The 16,603-nt window shown below is 48.2% G+C and overlaps 1 protein-coding gene across 2 annotated transcripts in view; it reads right to left on the reverse strand.

Moving 5' to 3' along the window:
• The window catches only part of ASIC2 (acid sensing ion channel subunit 2), a gene marked incomplete at its 5' end in the record, with an annotated part of 989,736 nt that overhangs the window by 58,889 nt on the left and 914,244 nt on the right, over positions 1 to 16,603 (reverse strand). The window lies entirely within an intron of this gene.

Below are 16,603 nucleotides of genomic sequence, written 5' to 3' on the forward strand. Positions count from 1 at the left end.
TTTGGGGACACACTCTAAAGCTGGCACAGAAGAGAAAGGCGAGGAGGAGGGAAGGGCTGGAGCCAGGCACGTGAATGCGCAGGACCCAGGTCAGCCTGGGGGCCAGTGACTGAGGCAGGGGGAGGCGTCCAGAGCTGGGTGAGAATTCCAAGGTGGGGGCACAGGCCAAGGCTGAGTAGGCAGACAGGGACCAGAGGAAGAATAGGCAGGGCTCTCACAATCTGGATGAGGAATCCAGTGGCTGACATGAGGTTCAGGCAAAAGAGAGCCTCAGCCAGGAATCCTTTCATACACATCTCCGTGGAGCAGTAGAGAATCCCATGAAACCCGCGAACATCTCCCCTTTTCCTCCAGCAGAGACAAGTCTTCCGCCATCTCTTTACCCAGATCGCTCCATCCAAACTCTTGCCCCTACGTCCCTGCGTGCCTGTGGTTTCGTGTCCATCTCTCCCATGGATGGCGGATGCCTCAAGAGAGGAGAGTGCTTCTTGCTCAGTCCGGTGCCCATGGCCCAGCCTGGGGCTTGGTCCACAGGTACATCAGGGAGGGAGCCGAGGGAGAGGGAGGATGGGGGAGATGCAGAAGGCTGAGTGGCCAGCTTTCAGTGGCGGTGTGTTCTAAGGTCCGCCCAAGAGAGGGGTTGAGGAGAGGCCGAGGAGCCCAAAGAACAGGCTTTGATGGGGGAGAAGTGAACACACAGTGATATTGGGATACAGGGATGCCCATGCTTGGATGAATGAAAAGCACATTCAGTGAGCTGTAGGGGGTGGGAGAGGAGAGATGCCAAAACGTGTTTTCCAGAGCTAGTGAAGCTGCGTGCCTGCCATATAAGTGAGCTTAAGAAACCTTAGAGCCAGTAGGACAGGCTCGAAGGAGGCACCTGTGGTTACGGGGAGAAATGAGAAACGAGGCCTTGGTGTCAGAAGTGCTGCGAGTAATGGGCAAAGAGGACAGCCAGGCAGGCCTGTGTCAGCGAGAGCCGCCCAGGGCTACTCAGACTGGGCTGGGGTTCAGATGGGGAGTTCATTCAAGAAGCATGAAAAGAAACGAAATGGAGTTATTTGTAGCGAGGTGGATGGACCTAGAGTGTGTCATACAGAGTGAGCTAAGTCAGAAAGAGAAAGACAAATACCGTATGCTGACACATATATGTGGAATCTAAAAAAAAAATGTCATGAAGAACCTAGGGGCAAGACAGGAATAAAGACACAGACCTACTAGAGCATGGACTTGAGGATATGGGGAGTGGGAAGGGTAAGCTGTGACAAAGCGAAAGAGAGGCATGGACATATATACACTACCAAACGTAAGGTAGATAGCTAGTGGGAAGCAGCCGCATAGCACAGGGAGATCAGCTGGGTGCTTTGTGACCACCTAGAGGGGTGGGATAGGGAGGGTGGGAGGGAGATGCAAGAGGGAGGAGATATGGGAACATATGTATACGTATAACTGATTCACTTTGTTATAAAGCAGAAACTAACACACCACTGTAAAGCAATTATACTCCAATAAAGATGTAAAAAAAAAAGAAGCAGCAGGGGCAGGAGAAGAGTAAATTCCTAAAGTATCCTCATATCATTACAGACATGGAAGGGCATGCAAGCTGATGGGCAGAGTCAGAAGAGATACGAATAAGGTTTCTGCCCTCTTCAGGATAATGCTGTCTAGAGGAACCTTCTACCAAGATGGAATCTTCTATAATCCTTGCTATCCAATCTGGTACTGTTAGCCACATGAAATGTGACTCATGCAAGTGAGGCACTGAATTTATAATTTAATTAATTAATCCCCCCCCACTTTACTGATGCATAATTGACAAATAAAATTGTATGGTATTTAAAGTGCACAGTGGGATGATTTGATGTAGGTATACATTGTGAAACGATTCCCCCTGTCAGGTTAATTAACACATCCATCACTTCACATATGACCTTTCTGGCCTGCTTTATTTATCTATTTTTTATCCAATTGAATTTTAATTAATTAAACTTAAAATTAAGTAGCCACATGTGGCTGGTGACCACCTTCCTGGGCAGTGCAGCTGTAGAATGTCACCTGTGAGCAGATCCCAGTCCTGTCGGAGCAGTAGGGGTGACAAGGGCTTGAGCACCCCGCTTTCCTATGCAGGTGCCCCTGTGGGGTCTCTTGTCCAGAAGCAGGAGGTCTGGGTGGGGTTCTGAGCAGCAGAGCGGTGCCTATTTGTAGTCAGCCCATGATTATAGTCCCAGATCCTCTCTGACCTCGCTTCTCCCAAAGCACCACTTATTCTCCCATCTCCAGGTAGTTCCTCTTCCTTCACAGAACTGCCCTCAGCTCCCCTCTATGGAGTAATTCTCCAGTTTGATAGTGAATAACAGCCTCCCTCCAGTCCCTGCCCTGTACCCACCCTCGGCTCCTGCCTCTCCTGGACATGGCACACTACCAGTGCGAATACGAAGACACACTTTAAGAGATGAAGTGATCAAGCATAGGCTGTCAGAGCCAAAGGCTCCGCCCATGTACCCGCAACGGTCTCAGACTAGAACGCATGTTGAAATCACATACGGAGCTCTGCGTGACCATCCCCGGGATCCACTCCCTAGAAATTCTGATTCTGTCCCTCTGGGGTAAAGCCCAGGAAACTTGCATGCCCAGGGATTCTGATACAAATTATCTGAGGCCAAACACATTTGGGCAGCAGCGATCTAGTCCAGAGAGGGGAATTGACTTGCCCAAGGTCACACAGCAAGTCAAGAGTGGAGCAGGGGCCAAGAGCCAGGTCTTCTGACTTGCAATTCGTCACTCTTCCTCCCCCACTAGGGGTGTGGTTTATTTCACGTGAGCAGATGTCCTGGTTCATAGCCCTGGGGTTCTGAGTGGATGCTGGAGAAAGGGAATATCTCTTTCATTGTCATATCCCCTAAAGCCCCTAGCATGGTGCCTGGAACAGACCAGAGCTCAATAACGACTTGTTGAATGAAACAAATTGAGTGAGGGAGTGTCCTCTGTCGAGCTGACTGTTCCCCGCCCTTTGACCAGCTGTCTGCCAGGGTCTGGCTGGACCCTAGGAAACACCAGCACCACATGTCACCCAGTGACGGGCTTGCTCCCATGTTGCACGAGGCAGAAGGTCTCATTCACCGACATGCAGCTGGGCTGCACAGAAAACAACAGAAACAGCAGCAAGAACGACAAAAAGAGCTCAGACCACCCACACAGTGTCTGGGTTCGAACGGAAAATGTGGGGCACCTCGTGAAAAATTTACGGAGAAACTCAGGACAGCAGTGGGAAAGCATTAAACCAAGACTGTGACCCTCCTGAGCCTGTGTGACTGCAGTGGTCACACAACCAGGAAGCCAGCCCTGATGATAAACCCCGCTGGTGCTGGACAGCATTGTTCCCATCTTCCTATTCCTCTCACCACCAAAAGACTCAACACTGAGCTGCTTCAAAGAGTGCAGGCCCCTCCCAGTGCAGTGAAGGATTTGTTTACATATCATGAACACCAGATTCAAAGCCCCAGAGAGAGAGAGTACAGAGAACGGGGAAGTTACTACACACACACAGCGTTAGGAGCCCTTGTTAATTGGGACCAAGCTGAAACCCTGACGGCGTAACATGAAAGATGATGTTGCATCAGGAGGAGGGTGGTAAAGAGACTTCAACCTGCAGAAGCCAGAGTCTCCTTTTTAGGAGCAGGGCCACGGCCGGCACCAGGTGAAGTCTACCCGTGGAGAATTTTCTGTGCCTGCAGAAAGGATTGGGAAGCTCTACCGGGAGGGGGGGTCGGTGGTGGTGGGGAGCCACGGGCAGAATGCATAATGGGCCAGGGAAAAGTACATCACAATAAAAGCTTACATTTTTCATCTTTGCAAATTACAGGAAGCACGCACAGGCAATAAACACTGAAGAGGAGGCAAAGAAGCGTCTCTGAAAATCTGGAGGAATTTTCTAGGCTAAGGCAGGGATGTGCTGGTACAAAGCAATCTTGGGTTGGAGGAAACTGTCTTTGTAACAGCGGCTGGGATAGCTAGCTTGAGAGGAGAGGGTGGGAGGGAGGCCAGCCATATGGTGAGATGCGTCTCAGTGCAGGATGGCTCTGTTTGTCCCCTACCCATCCCCTCCACCCTGCTCTCTGCCCTGGGAGCTGCACTTGTATAAAGTGTACTGTTGGGCTCCCTTGCCCTCTAGCTGCTGGCTGGCTTCAGCCAAGGGTGGGCCCAGGTAGGAAACTTGGGGAGAGGGGAGAGTCAGGCTGGGATATTCTGTCTCTCCATTCCATTTGCTGGGTCCCTGCGCGTTAGCTGCGTGCCACCTTGGAAGGGCACACCTCTGGTTCGGGGCCTGGAGGGAGCGCTCCATTCTGATACGGGCTCTTTCCCCCTTTCCCAGGCATGGCAATGGCTCTCTGTGCTGCCAGGCTCAGGATACAGCCCCATCAGTACTGCCGTCCCTAAGCCTTGCCCGCACCTTTGTGACTAGCCCTTCATTCATCGCTCCTTGTATCACCCCGTCTGCGGGTGCTGTTGATTTCTTGCTTGGATCCTGATGGCAGAGTCCCCAGAGGGCATCTACTACCTTACCTCTGAGAGGCAGGTGGAGGCCTCTCTGCCTCACCATCCACGAGAGGGCAGCCGTTGGTTGGAGCCTCTTGGGAATGGAGACCTCACTACCTGCAAGGGTAGCCCTTGGCTTCCAGAGTTCATCCTGGCACTGAGTTGACAACTGCCTGCTTTTATTCTTTTTATTTTTTATTTTTTTAATTTTAATTTTTATTTTTTTTTACTGCCTGCTTTTATTCTTTTTATTTTTTATTTTTTTAATTTTAATTTTTTTTACTGCCTGCTTTTATTCTTTTTATTTTTTTAATTTTAATTTTTTTACTGCCTGCTTTTATTCTTTTTATTTTTTTAATTTTAATTTTTTTACTGCCTGCTTTTATTCTTTTTATTTTTTATTTTTTTATTTTTATTTTTATTTTTTTTTTACTGCCTGCTTTTATTCTTTTTATTTTTTATTTTTTTATTTTTATTTTTATTATTTTTTTTACTGCCTGCTTTTCGATTTTACTTGTTTCTAGCTCTACCCCTCCTTCCAGGATCTGAAGATACGACCACCGGAGCCTTCCTGTTTTCATGCTAACCTTCCCCAGCAGAGCTGACCCCAGTGCATCTTCATCTCTGAAGGCCTCACGAGCTGAGGTGCACTCAGGGATGTACATGGCCTCCCCAGGCTTCTGTGGGGAGGGGCCCGGGACCCTCTGCCCCCCTCCCCCCAGGAGAGCCAATTGCCCTGCACGGCTTATAGAGCTCTGGGGGCTCCCACCTCCCACACCGGGGCCAGGGAGGGCGGGGCTTATGCCCAGAGACGGAGCACCCCTTTCTCAAAGGAGCGAACCAGGCATTCTGAGTCAGTGGACGTGTGGGCCCCTTGTACTCGGGAGGTCAGAACCAGAGAGCGCCTAGGACAGTTGGTTAGACGCTTGGGGCTCTGGGGTCAGGCAGGGTGAGGTCACTTCCAGCTCTGTGACCTTTGGCAAGTTAGTTCATCTCTTGGAGCCTCGTTTTCCTGAAAAATATGCTGAACGGGTTTGAACATGGTAATGGATGAAGCCTGCGTTCTCTCATCTCAGAGATCAAGGGAAAGCTCACTGAATGTCTGACAGTGACAAGGACAGGGGCCACGGTCCTAGTCCTTGAGAGCCTTGGTATTTCTACCAGGCTGACTACAAATGCAGTTTGGGTGGCCCATGAGAGGTGCCATCTTGGTCCCTCATGCTCCCCTGGCTTGCACAGAGAAATCCATGGCATGAATCCAAAGAGGCCCAAGGTGGGGCCCTGGAAAGAAGAACAGGAAGTATATAAAGGAAAACATTGGCTCTGAGGTCACAGAGAGCTGGGTTTGACTCCCAGCCCTACCCCTTAATAGCTGTGTGACCTCAGGCAAGTTATATTGCCTCTCTGAGCCTTGCAAAGGATGGCTGATCTCTCAGGTTACTTTGAGCTCTAAAATTCTACGAGCTGGGGACCACACACAAGTCTCTAACCTCACTGCATCTCATTTTAATTTCCTGAAAAACAGATTAAAAAAATTAGACATGGCCGTTCAGCACTTACATCAAGTCAGAAAAGGTTGATTTTTCTAAAGACAGCACGAAGAATCCACAAATTGCTGCCTAGCTACAAATGGACGAGGCATCTCTTGTCCTCCCTCTCTGCCCTACTCCTCACAGACAGGCCCAGTTAAGCAGCATCCCAGGTGAGAAAATCCGAACCCATCACGGAGATGGCAACCCTCACGCTTGATTGCTCCTGGGTGACATTTTGAGGTGAGCTGGGCTTCTGGAGGAAGAAAGATCAACGCTGTGTCCCCTGCTGGATGGGATGCAATTATGTCTGTTCAGGGCGACAGCCTGAGGTAGCAAAGTGTTCTCACCAATGGCTCATGACCCAGGAGGTGTTATCAAGCGGCCACAAAAGTTGGGTGAAGGCTGCAAATCCCAGCCCCCTCTGGCAGAGCCTCAAACACACTAGCATTTTAAAGACCCTATAACCTGTTACCCTCTGTTGAACTGAGTGTTATCCAAAGCAACCTTTTTTTTCCTTTTCTTTTTCTTCATTTTTAAGGAACACTAGCTCTTGGCAGAAAGAACCAAGGACCAAATCAGAAGCTATGGAATCAAGTCCTAGTTCCAGTACTTAAACATGAGATGGTAGGAAAGTCACTCAGCATCTTGGAGACTTGCTTTACCACATCTGTCAAGTGGGTTCATCTGTTCAATGTTTAGCAGTGCCCTGTCTACATCACAAGAGTGTGTGAGGATCAAAGGACAGTAGGCAGGCGATGTGCCTTCTATACTGGAGAGTAATGTGCCCATGTTGGCACAGGAGATAGTTAACGTTAGGTCTTGGTTATGCAACAGAGAAGTGTGGTCACGCTAAACGCACTTCTATGAAACAAAACGTTTACAAAACATACATTAGTGAAGGCGCTGAGTGTGGAGTTGGGTCTAGGCTCATTACACAAAGATTTATTCCAAGGATCCTTTAAATAATGAGTTTCCTTAGTTCATTCAGGCTCAGAGATTATAAATTATTTGCTAAGAGAGCTGATAAGTCTGGGTGGGCAACCGACATGCAGGAGAAAGTGCCATGTCTCCAAAACTATAGGGGAAGTGGGTGGATGTTTAAGATTCTACTGATAAAAATTGTTGACACACACTGACAGCAGAACTTAGGTATAACCAGATTGCTGAACAGATCCTGTGTGTAGATTGTGATGTGTCTACAGAATTCAAACTCATTCAAAGCATTACTGAATTCATAGCAACTTCCTGATATTGAATATTTTTTCAATAAATAAATGTGAAAAGCATGAGAGCATTCATGTGGGGGTGATGTCTGAGAAATATTCTGATGTTAAAAAGTCATCCTTGGGCTTCCCTGATGGCGCAGTGGTTGAGAGTCCGCCTGCCGATGTAGGGGACATGGGTTCGTGCCCCGGTCCGGGAAGATCCCACATGCCGCGGAGCGGCTGGGCCCGTGACCCATGGCCCCTGAGCCTGCGCGTCCGGAGCCTGTGCTCCGCAACGGGAGAAGCCACAACAGTGAGAGGCCCGCGTACCGCAAACAAAACAAAACAACAACAAAAAAACAAAACTAGAAGAAAAAAAAGTCATCCTCGTATTTCCAAAGGGTGGGAAACAGTGGTCTAGATCAGAGCTTCTCATACTTGAATGTGAGTCACTGGGGATCCTGTTACCAGGCAGATTCGGTGTGGAGTCTGAGGTTTCGCATTTCTGATGAGCTCCCAGGGGATGCCAATGTTGCTGGTGGGAGGCCCACACTTTGGGTGGCAGGACGCACAGGAGAACATCTATGCTGGGATAGAGCGTACCAGGCCTGTGGTTATCTGGCCTCTGCCTACCTCTCCAGCCCGAGGTCTCACCCTTGGATCCAGCCACCCCAGGACACCTGGGCCTGTCCTTGGCCTTTGCTCCTGATTCCCCCCCCCTCTGCCTGGCATCTCACCTCCCTATGACCCACAACCTCCTCTGACTCCCATACACTGCCCAGCTACCTGGCAAACAGGCCTGAAAGTAGGCCCGATGGTCATCTCCTCTGTGAGCCACCTACCCACCCCCGGAGATACCTTTTCCCTCCCTTCCAGAACTGATTATCCCCTCCTTTGCACTGCAGCTTTCCTCTATCCTTCATAGCCTTGATGACATATAATTGTTTACATGTCACCCAAGCAGACAGCAAATGCCTGCCATTCCTTAAGGCACTTAACGTGAGGGCTACTGGATCAATGAATTTCCATCTCGCACAGAAAAGGAGGCCTCGAGATGGTTCCTAGATCGTGAACACTTTGAAAACCTGGACTGGGCCCTACATCTGTATCCCTGAGTACCTGGCACATAGTAGGTGCTCTTGGCAATTTATTGGATAGGAAGACATGAGCTCTGAGGTGGGTCTGTTTCATCCGCCTCCTAGATGGTCCCCTCAGACCACTGCCTACTGGGCCGGGAGTTTTAACTGAAGCACATATATTTTCTGCACAGCACTTAGCATGTGCATTAAGCAGGTTTTCTCAGAACGACAGAAGTCAGGCTTCTTCCTGGCGAATTAATGGATGCCTGCCTCCAGCGGTGCTTCTGACTTATGGCATCATTTCTCCAGATTCCTTGGCACCTGCGGAGACCACCTCTCCAGTACGAAGGCCCACTCTGAGAGTGAGCTCAGAATCGCAGCCAGCCGCACACAGCACGTTCCTGTGCTCCAGACTCGCAGAATTCAGTCCAGAGCCGGCACTTCTCCCTCTGGGGAGGTCCTTGGTACCAGGCACTAGGACAAGAGTCTTTCCTGGAAGCAGAGGTGTTGCGGAAACCATAGCAACCAACCGTATCCCTCTTGCTGTGTCCCATTTGTGATGGGGGCTGGGAACCGTGCTACCCTTGAGAGCTGCTTAGACCTTCCAGCTACGTGGAAATTTTCTGATCATTTTTTAATTTAATTTTAATTTTTGTCAAAGCAATACATGTACATCATTTAAAAAGCCAAATGGTACTGCTCCACCTCTCCCTACCCGCCGAGTCCCACTCCTCAGAGGCTACCACTCTCATTGGTTTGGCTGTTTCTTCTGGTACTGACTTTCATATTTTCATGGACATCAACTGCTTGACAGTTATTTCTTGGCTTTTAAAATTTTTAAATATTACCTACTGAATTTCTACCATGGGAGCTAAGGGTGTAGATTTCTTGTATGAAGTATCCTAGCATATTCCATTGCCTTTCACCCTCCTATATAGGCTTAGATGATATTTTGGTTAAGCCAGTATCCAGCTTTTACATAATTATGACTATGTGAGTATTGCCCACACCCCAGCCTTCTTGTGTATAACGTTTTTGATCTCCTCCTTGTGAAACTATTTTGTTTTTCCTATTTTTTTCCTTTTTGTTTTTTGGTTTGTTTGGCTTGTACCTATAGCAGAAATGGAAAAAAAAAAAGGGCAAACTCATAGAAAGAGCAGAAAAGCGGTTGCTAGGACTGGGAGTGGGGGAAATGGAGAGGTTAGTAAAAGTGTACAAACTTTCAGTTATAAGATCAGTAAGTTTGCATGGCATAGGGAGATCAGCTTGGTGCTTTGTGTCCACCTAGAGGGGTGGGGTAGCGAGGGTGGGAGGGAGATGCAAGAGGGAGGAGATATGGGGATGTAGGTATATGTATGGCTGATTCACTTTGTTATACAGCAGAAACTAACACACCATTGTAAAGCAATTATACTCCAATAAAGATGTTAAAAAAAAAGATCAATAAGGTGAGAGGATTTAATGTAAAACACGGTGACTATAGTTGATAACACTGTAGCATATAATTGAAATTTGCTGAGAGTAGAACTTAAATGCTATCATATATATGTATATATAGGAATATATTATATATATACATGAATATATTTGAAACCAAATTCTACCCTCATACTTCATTTGTAGATTGCTGGATATAGAGTTCTATCTTAGACAAGAAAGATTCCCAACCCCCCTTGGTCCCTGCCCCAAATGTGAAGGCATTCTGCCATTGTCTTCTGGCTTCAATTACCCCTGTGGAGAAGTCTATTCTGATTCTAGATCCTAGGTATGTGACTGTTTTTTTTCTCTCCAGAACCTTTTAAAACTTTCTCTTTATCTCTATGAGGCTGAATTTCACAAGGATGCATCTTGGTCTGGTTCTTTTGCCACTTATTACAGGACTTAGTGAATTCTTTTAATATAGAAAATCATGTGGGTCAGTTGGGAATTTTTCTTATTTTATTTCTTTGGCAACATCCTCTTCTCCACTCTCTCACTTTTGTTATTCTAGAACTCCTAGTTGTAGGATGTTGGACTTTCTGGATTTATCCTCTCATGTTCATATTTTTTTCTCTCCCATCTTCCATCTGTTTGTCTTTTTGTTTTACTTTTCAGGCAATTTCCTAAATTCCAAAGCTTCTGTGGGTTTAAAAAAATGGTTGCAATAATATTTTTAATTCCCAGGAGGTTTTTTTTTAAAAAAACTTTTTCTTTGAATGTTACTTTTTAATAGCATCCTATTTTAATAGCTGGTGCTTATGAATGCATTATTCATATTATCTCTTATCTCTTGAGAATTTTAATTAAAATAGTTTGATGTTTCCTTCTGCTTCCCACACTTATTTTTTATTTATCAAACACATACATAGTGCCTAATATTATTCAGGCACTTTTGTAAGTATTTCAAAAATATTAACTCATTTCAATCTTCCTAACAACCTTGAAGAGTAGATACTAATATTATTCTCATTTTAGAGGTGATGGAACTGAGGCTCAGAGAGGTTAAGTAACTTGCCCAAGGTCACATAGCTAGTAAGTTGTATAGCCGGATTTGAACCCGGGCTCTAGAGCTTTTTGCCATTAACCATTATCTCTATTTCCTCAAAGTTTCTTTTTTGTTTGTTTGGTTTTGGTTCCTTTCCTGTTAGTGGCTCCCCTCAAATGCTTGGCTTGTTGACTCTCCATTCATAGTTAAGAGGTACTTATTAGTTTTTAAAATTTTATTTATTTATTTTTCGCTGCATTGGGTCTTTGTTGCTGTGTGCGGGCTTTCTCTAGCTGTGGAGAGCCAGGGTTACTCTTCGTTGCGGTGCGCGGGCTTCTCACTGCAGTGGCTTCTTTTGTTGTGGAGCACAGGCTCTAGGTGCACAGGCTTCAGTAGTTGTGACGCGTGGGCTTAGCTGCTCCACCGCATGTGGGATCTTCCTGGACCAGGGCTCAAACCTGTGTCCCCTGCATTTGCAGGTGGATTCTTAACCACTGTGCCACGAGGGAAGCCCAACTGGTACTTCAAGCCTGGACAGTCTTCCTTGTGTGTGGGAGGACTTACCAGGGGACTTCACCCTAGGCTGATCTAACTAGGTTTGTGTGGGTTATCCTGATTGTCATTCTCTGTGAATCTTTTCTATTGAGCTTGTCAGTGTCTCCGGGAAGGGACTCCCCAGATCTCTGGTTGGGGGTGGGTGAGGTAGATTAGTCTGGCTGGGGGTCTCACTACTCAGTGAGCAGAATTTCACCTTATCTCCCTGTTTTCTGTACAGCACCTCACCCATGCCCTCAGCTTTGACTGGTTTCCCCCAGCCCGGAGCCTATCTATTTCAATCTTATCTTTTGCTGGGGTGCAGAGAGATATTTGGCTGCTTTGGGCCATGGGGGACTTAACAGCTCCTTTTACAGAGTTTTAACTAATCCTCCTAGTTTTACCCACACCTCTCAACCCTGTTGTCAACAGTATCTGATGCCTCCAATCCCTGATACTTTCTGGGAGGAGGGGGGCATGTATGGTGAGAATCGTTTGACTTTTACTGGTTTCCCTGTGTGCAGAGCCTGACCCTTCAGCCTTGTCTGCCCAGTCAGTTACCATCTGCTCTCCATTTTCCAAAAATTTGCTGACATCTACTATTGTCTTCTCACCCATCTTCTTCGTCCTCGTGGGTTTATACTCTTGAAAAAAAAAATCCTTGATTGCAATTTAGGGGAAGTTTGGGGAGGGAGCCTCCATACATACTTATGTTCATTCCACTGTGTCCAACCAGAAATCTAGACTGTCAATTTCCCTGAAGCTTTGGAGCTCAGCGGGCACGTCATGGACTCCTTTCACTATGCCAGGAGAAGGGGGAGGGATGTAGAGCTGGTCTCTGGGATGTACACAACCATAGGACCAATGGGCGCTTTTCATTCCCAATAACATCAGTTGCCCATTCAGTGTTTTCAAGCTGGGTTCCTTGGAGTCCTAGGGTTCCTCCAGGAATGTCTCAGGGTCGGCCACAGTGAGTATGGAGAAATCAAACTGGGGGCCCCATCTCCAGCTGGACCAGAGCAGCTCTACTTTATCTGCTTTATATATTGGAGCTGTGCTAAAGCTTTTGTTCAATACAAGGACTCTGCTATGGAAAAAAAAAAAAGAGGAAAAAATAGAAAAGGAGAACAGCAACAGACCTATCATTATATGCCATTCTGTCTCCAAAGATGTCACTGGAAATTTTTTTTTCTGAGCTATTTTCATGGCAGTGCCTTTACAATCACATTTTGAACATTAAAGGAATATAGTGGAAGGAGAATCGCTTTTGGGTCCATATGTGGGTTTTCAGCTTGGTTCAACCACTTAGTGAAGTGTGTGTTCTTGGGGGAGCTTCCTCAACTTCTCTGGGCTCCAGTTTCTTTATTTTTCAGTGGGGATAACACCTCGTTAGGAGGGTCACTTGGAGGATTCACGGGATAGAATGTTCACGGCACATAGTAGCTACTCATTAATATTAGTTTCTCCCTCAGCCTGGCCCCATCAGTGTGCAAAACACAGCAATTTTTTCTCTCTCTCAACAGATATGTCAACACATATTTATTGCCCTGGTATGTGTCAGTGAGCCAGACAGTCTAAGATCCCTATCTCTTGGAGCATGTGTTTCAGTAGAGGAGGATGGTATCCTCGAAGGTGACACACGACATGGAACAAAGGACAAGCAGAACAGATAAGGAGGGGTGAGGAGTGGGGCGGGGGTACAATTTTCAATAGGGTAGTCAGGGTAGGTGACGTCTGAGCAAAGACTCAGTGGAGGCGAAGCAATAAGCCATGTGGGTCCGAGCAGGGAATTCTAGGCAGAAGGAAAAGAGAATGCAGATGCTTGAAGGTAAGCTTTCCTGGAGTGTACAAGGAGTTACAGGGAAGCCAGAGTCGTTACTGCCAAGTGAACAAGGGGACAGAGTAAAGGGGATGAGGCTGGGGAGATAATATGGGGCAAGACATTGACCTCCATTAGAGCACTGACTCTCAGAATAATTCCTTTGCTCAAAAATATAATGTCAAGTTCATTTTCCCACAATATCAGAACTTGGGGACATCAAGGCAGAGTTTACTTGATTACAAAGTGTATTCTACATCAGCATGAATGAAGGAAATAATATTTGAGCCTGTCTATTTAGAATGCAAGCTCACTAGAGGGCTCCCTGCACACCAATTCTGGTTCTCTCAGATGTAACCCATCCCCACCCTCGCCCCTTCTTTCCCCAGCAGGGCCATTCTCAGGACAGTCTCGGGAACCCAGCTCCCTCAGGGCTCCCATGTCCTTCCATGAACACACTCCCGCTCACTGATTGGTCCAGGGGTGGGCACCTGACTGGCTGGACCAATGAGTCCCTTCCCTGTTTTTTTTTTTTTTTTTTTTTTTGTTGTTGTTGTTGTTCTTTTTAAATAGGATACCAGTGAGAGAACCAGAATAGTCTCTCGCTGGTGGCAGGATGTGTAAAATATATATCTACTGGGAACCATGTGTGAAAAGATATATGTGTGGAAAAAGCCTGTCTCTAGTGAGAGAGAATAAAGCAGTTTAGAAAGAGGAGAGGTGAGAGAAGGGGTGAGAGATCGAGGAATCTCCTGCCCTTGGTTCCAGTTGTTTCTGATGCCGCACCCTTGCCTTCCTGCTGCTGGGTTGTTGAAGTTTGCCTTGGATTCCACGGGCAATACAATTCCTTTTATGCCCAGGCTTGTTTGAATCTGGTTTTTCTCATTTGCAGCCTAGATAACCCACTGCTTATTTCTTTTATCTTTGAAGTTACTCAGAGGCATCTACACAGAGTTTCATTTTTAACAACCTCCCACCCGCCTTCAATTTAATTTCCTTTAGAAAAACGTTGGTCATGAAATCTGCACTTCTGTAGTCGAGGACAGCTTTTCTGTCCTTTTTCTATTTTGTGAGCTCCTCCATGAAAAAGAAGGTTTTCCACGGTCAAAAGCATTGGGCAAATAAATGGTGTATGCAATATGCCTATCTTGGAGATTTATAATGTAGTGTGTTAAAGAATTCCTGTCATGAATGAACGTGTTTAACTTTGCCTAACCAGGGTTCCCCAGATCCTTTCTATTCCTGTAACATGTAACATCTGAAACTGCTAACAGTCCATAGGGCCGATTTGGGGGCATACTGTAAAGGTCCATGTGTGACTGAGCCTGCCTTCTTTAAAATGGCATATTTCCAGGCTGCCTTGCACAAGGATGTTTGACCAAGGAGGCACTGTCAGCCCGGAGGAAAGGACACTTTTGGTAAATTTCATAGTGACTTTCTACTCGCTAAGCCTGAGTCCATAGGGTTGGGTCCACCCAAAGAGGGTGCCTTTTCCTAATTCACTCGTTGGCACCAAAGGTCCATCCTCTAGGTCAGAGTTACACCTGGAGGCGTGGCTCCCTCACTGCTTGCTTAAATTTCTGAGAGGTGAAGCAAGAATATGCCAAAGGCTCTGCTTTGAGAATGAGACATCCAGATGATAAGGTGCCCCAGGACCCTTGTGTAGGTATGAGGTATTTGGCACAGTCTCTGCCTCTGGGATGGGTTTGACCATCCTCCCATCTACTGGTTGCCATTATCAACCTTCCACTGTTTACAGTGTGCAGACAGCTCTCATCTGATCAGCTGATAAAGGCAGGGCTGGGGGTTTGATCTTCGGTCTGGCTCTGTAAAGCCACTTTCCTCTGCCTCTGTCATCAAGTTGTCTGTGGCCACTCCCTCAACAACCAACTTTCAATTTCTTTCTTCTCCATCATCACCCAAATATCTCCTCTAAGGACCCAGGCTCCTTTGCCTGGGGATTGAGAGGAAGTGGAAACGTAAAGGAGGCAAGATGGCATCTGTGGAGCCACACGGCTTGGCAGGTCAGGAAGGCTCCTCCACGCCGAGGACTGTGGCAGTGAGAGGCTTGGCCGTGCCCCCAGCCCTCGGGAGCAATGAGCAAACAGCAGGATGTGGCCGTGCCTCCTTAGGTGGCCTTGTGGACCAGCATCCCTCACCTGCCAGAGCCCACCGCTCATCCTTCGGCAGGTGTGTGGACCTCACTCCCACCCACGTGAGGCTCACCCCCCCACCCCCAACCAGCCCAGGAAACGAGCAGCTTTAAGGTGACCAGAGTCTCCAAGAGATGCTCGTGCATGGTGACGTATCAGCCTGAAGAAAGGTACCACAGAGGAAGCCTGGAGGTAGGGATTCAGGAGGCCTGGCTGGGTGGCCTGGGTGAAGTCACCGAACCTCAGCCTCCTTCCCTGGCAAACGGGGATGAGGGGCCCTTCCTAGCACGTGGGGCTGCGGTGAGGGGGAGGCCAGGAGGGAGGACGATTACGGTCCCAGAGGGACCGTCTCCCACATTGCTGGAGGGGGGACAAGGGATACTGAATTCAGGAAAGTGGACGGGATCAACGAAGCGTCTGCTCAACCAGGGTCAGACTGGGCTTGGAGGGCCTGGAGCCTGAGGTGAGTTGCCAGAGATGGTGCTGGAATGAGTCGCGTGGCGCCCTTTTGCCGCTCAGCTGCAACAGCAGGAGGACTGAGCACAATGCGAGGTGAGTGACCCTGCTCACCCCCCACCCCCCGCCCCGTGGGATGCTCAGACAAGAGCCGCGGGAAGGCCGGTGCGGTGGAGGGGGGAGAGCTCGGGGTTTGTGGGTAGTCACCCCGGGTGGGGGGAGGTCTTCGCTGCCCTCAGAAGCCTGGTGGGCCTGGGCCTGGTGAGGGCCAGACCTCAGGATGGGGGCTGGGGGGATTGGCTGCAGGAATCACGGGGTGGGGACCGCAAGAAGTGAGGGCCAGCCTGCTTGGCCTCCACCCGCTCCTCAGCGCCAACCTGAGGGCCCAAGCCTCTGTCCTGCTGGAATCTTCTCTCCTTTCATCCCTCTTTGTGGCCCCTCCCAGGCCCATCTCTAGACCCCCTCCCCCTTCCCCCCCGTTTCTCCCTGAACCCAGCGTTAATCTCACTTTGGGTCTCCTTGGCATCCAGCGTCCCACGCTTGGGCACCTTTTTACTCTCTCCAACTGTTGAGATTCTAGAGGCGGTCAGCATCCCTAGGCTTACTGGCTGCATCGCTCCAACCTCCGCTTCCGTTATCACGTTGCCTTCTCTGTCTGACCTTCCTGCACCCCTCTTATGAGGACCCACCTGTATAATCCAGGATAATCTCAAGACCCCGTGCAAGTATCCCATGTTTCCCCTGAACCCTCCCTCCTCCCAGGCGAAGTCCGCCGTCCTGCCGCAGCACAGGGGACCCTCACTCCCCACTGGATTCTGTGTCTCC

Source organism: Mesoplodon mirus (genome assembly GCF_964341445.2).
Source record: "Mesoplodon mirus genome assembly, chromosome: 18".
Lineage (NCBI taxonomy): Eukaryota > Metazoa > Chordata > Mammalia > Artiodactyla > Ziphiidae > Mesoplodon > Mesoplodon mirus.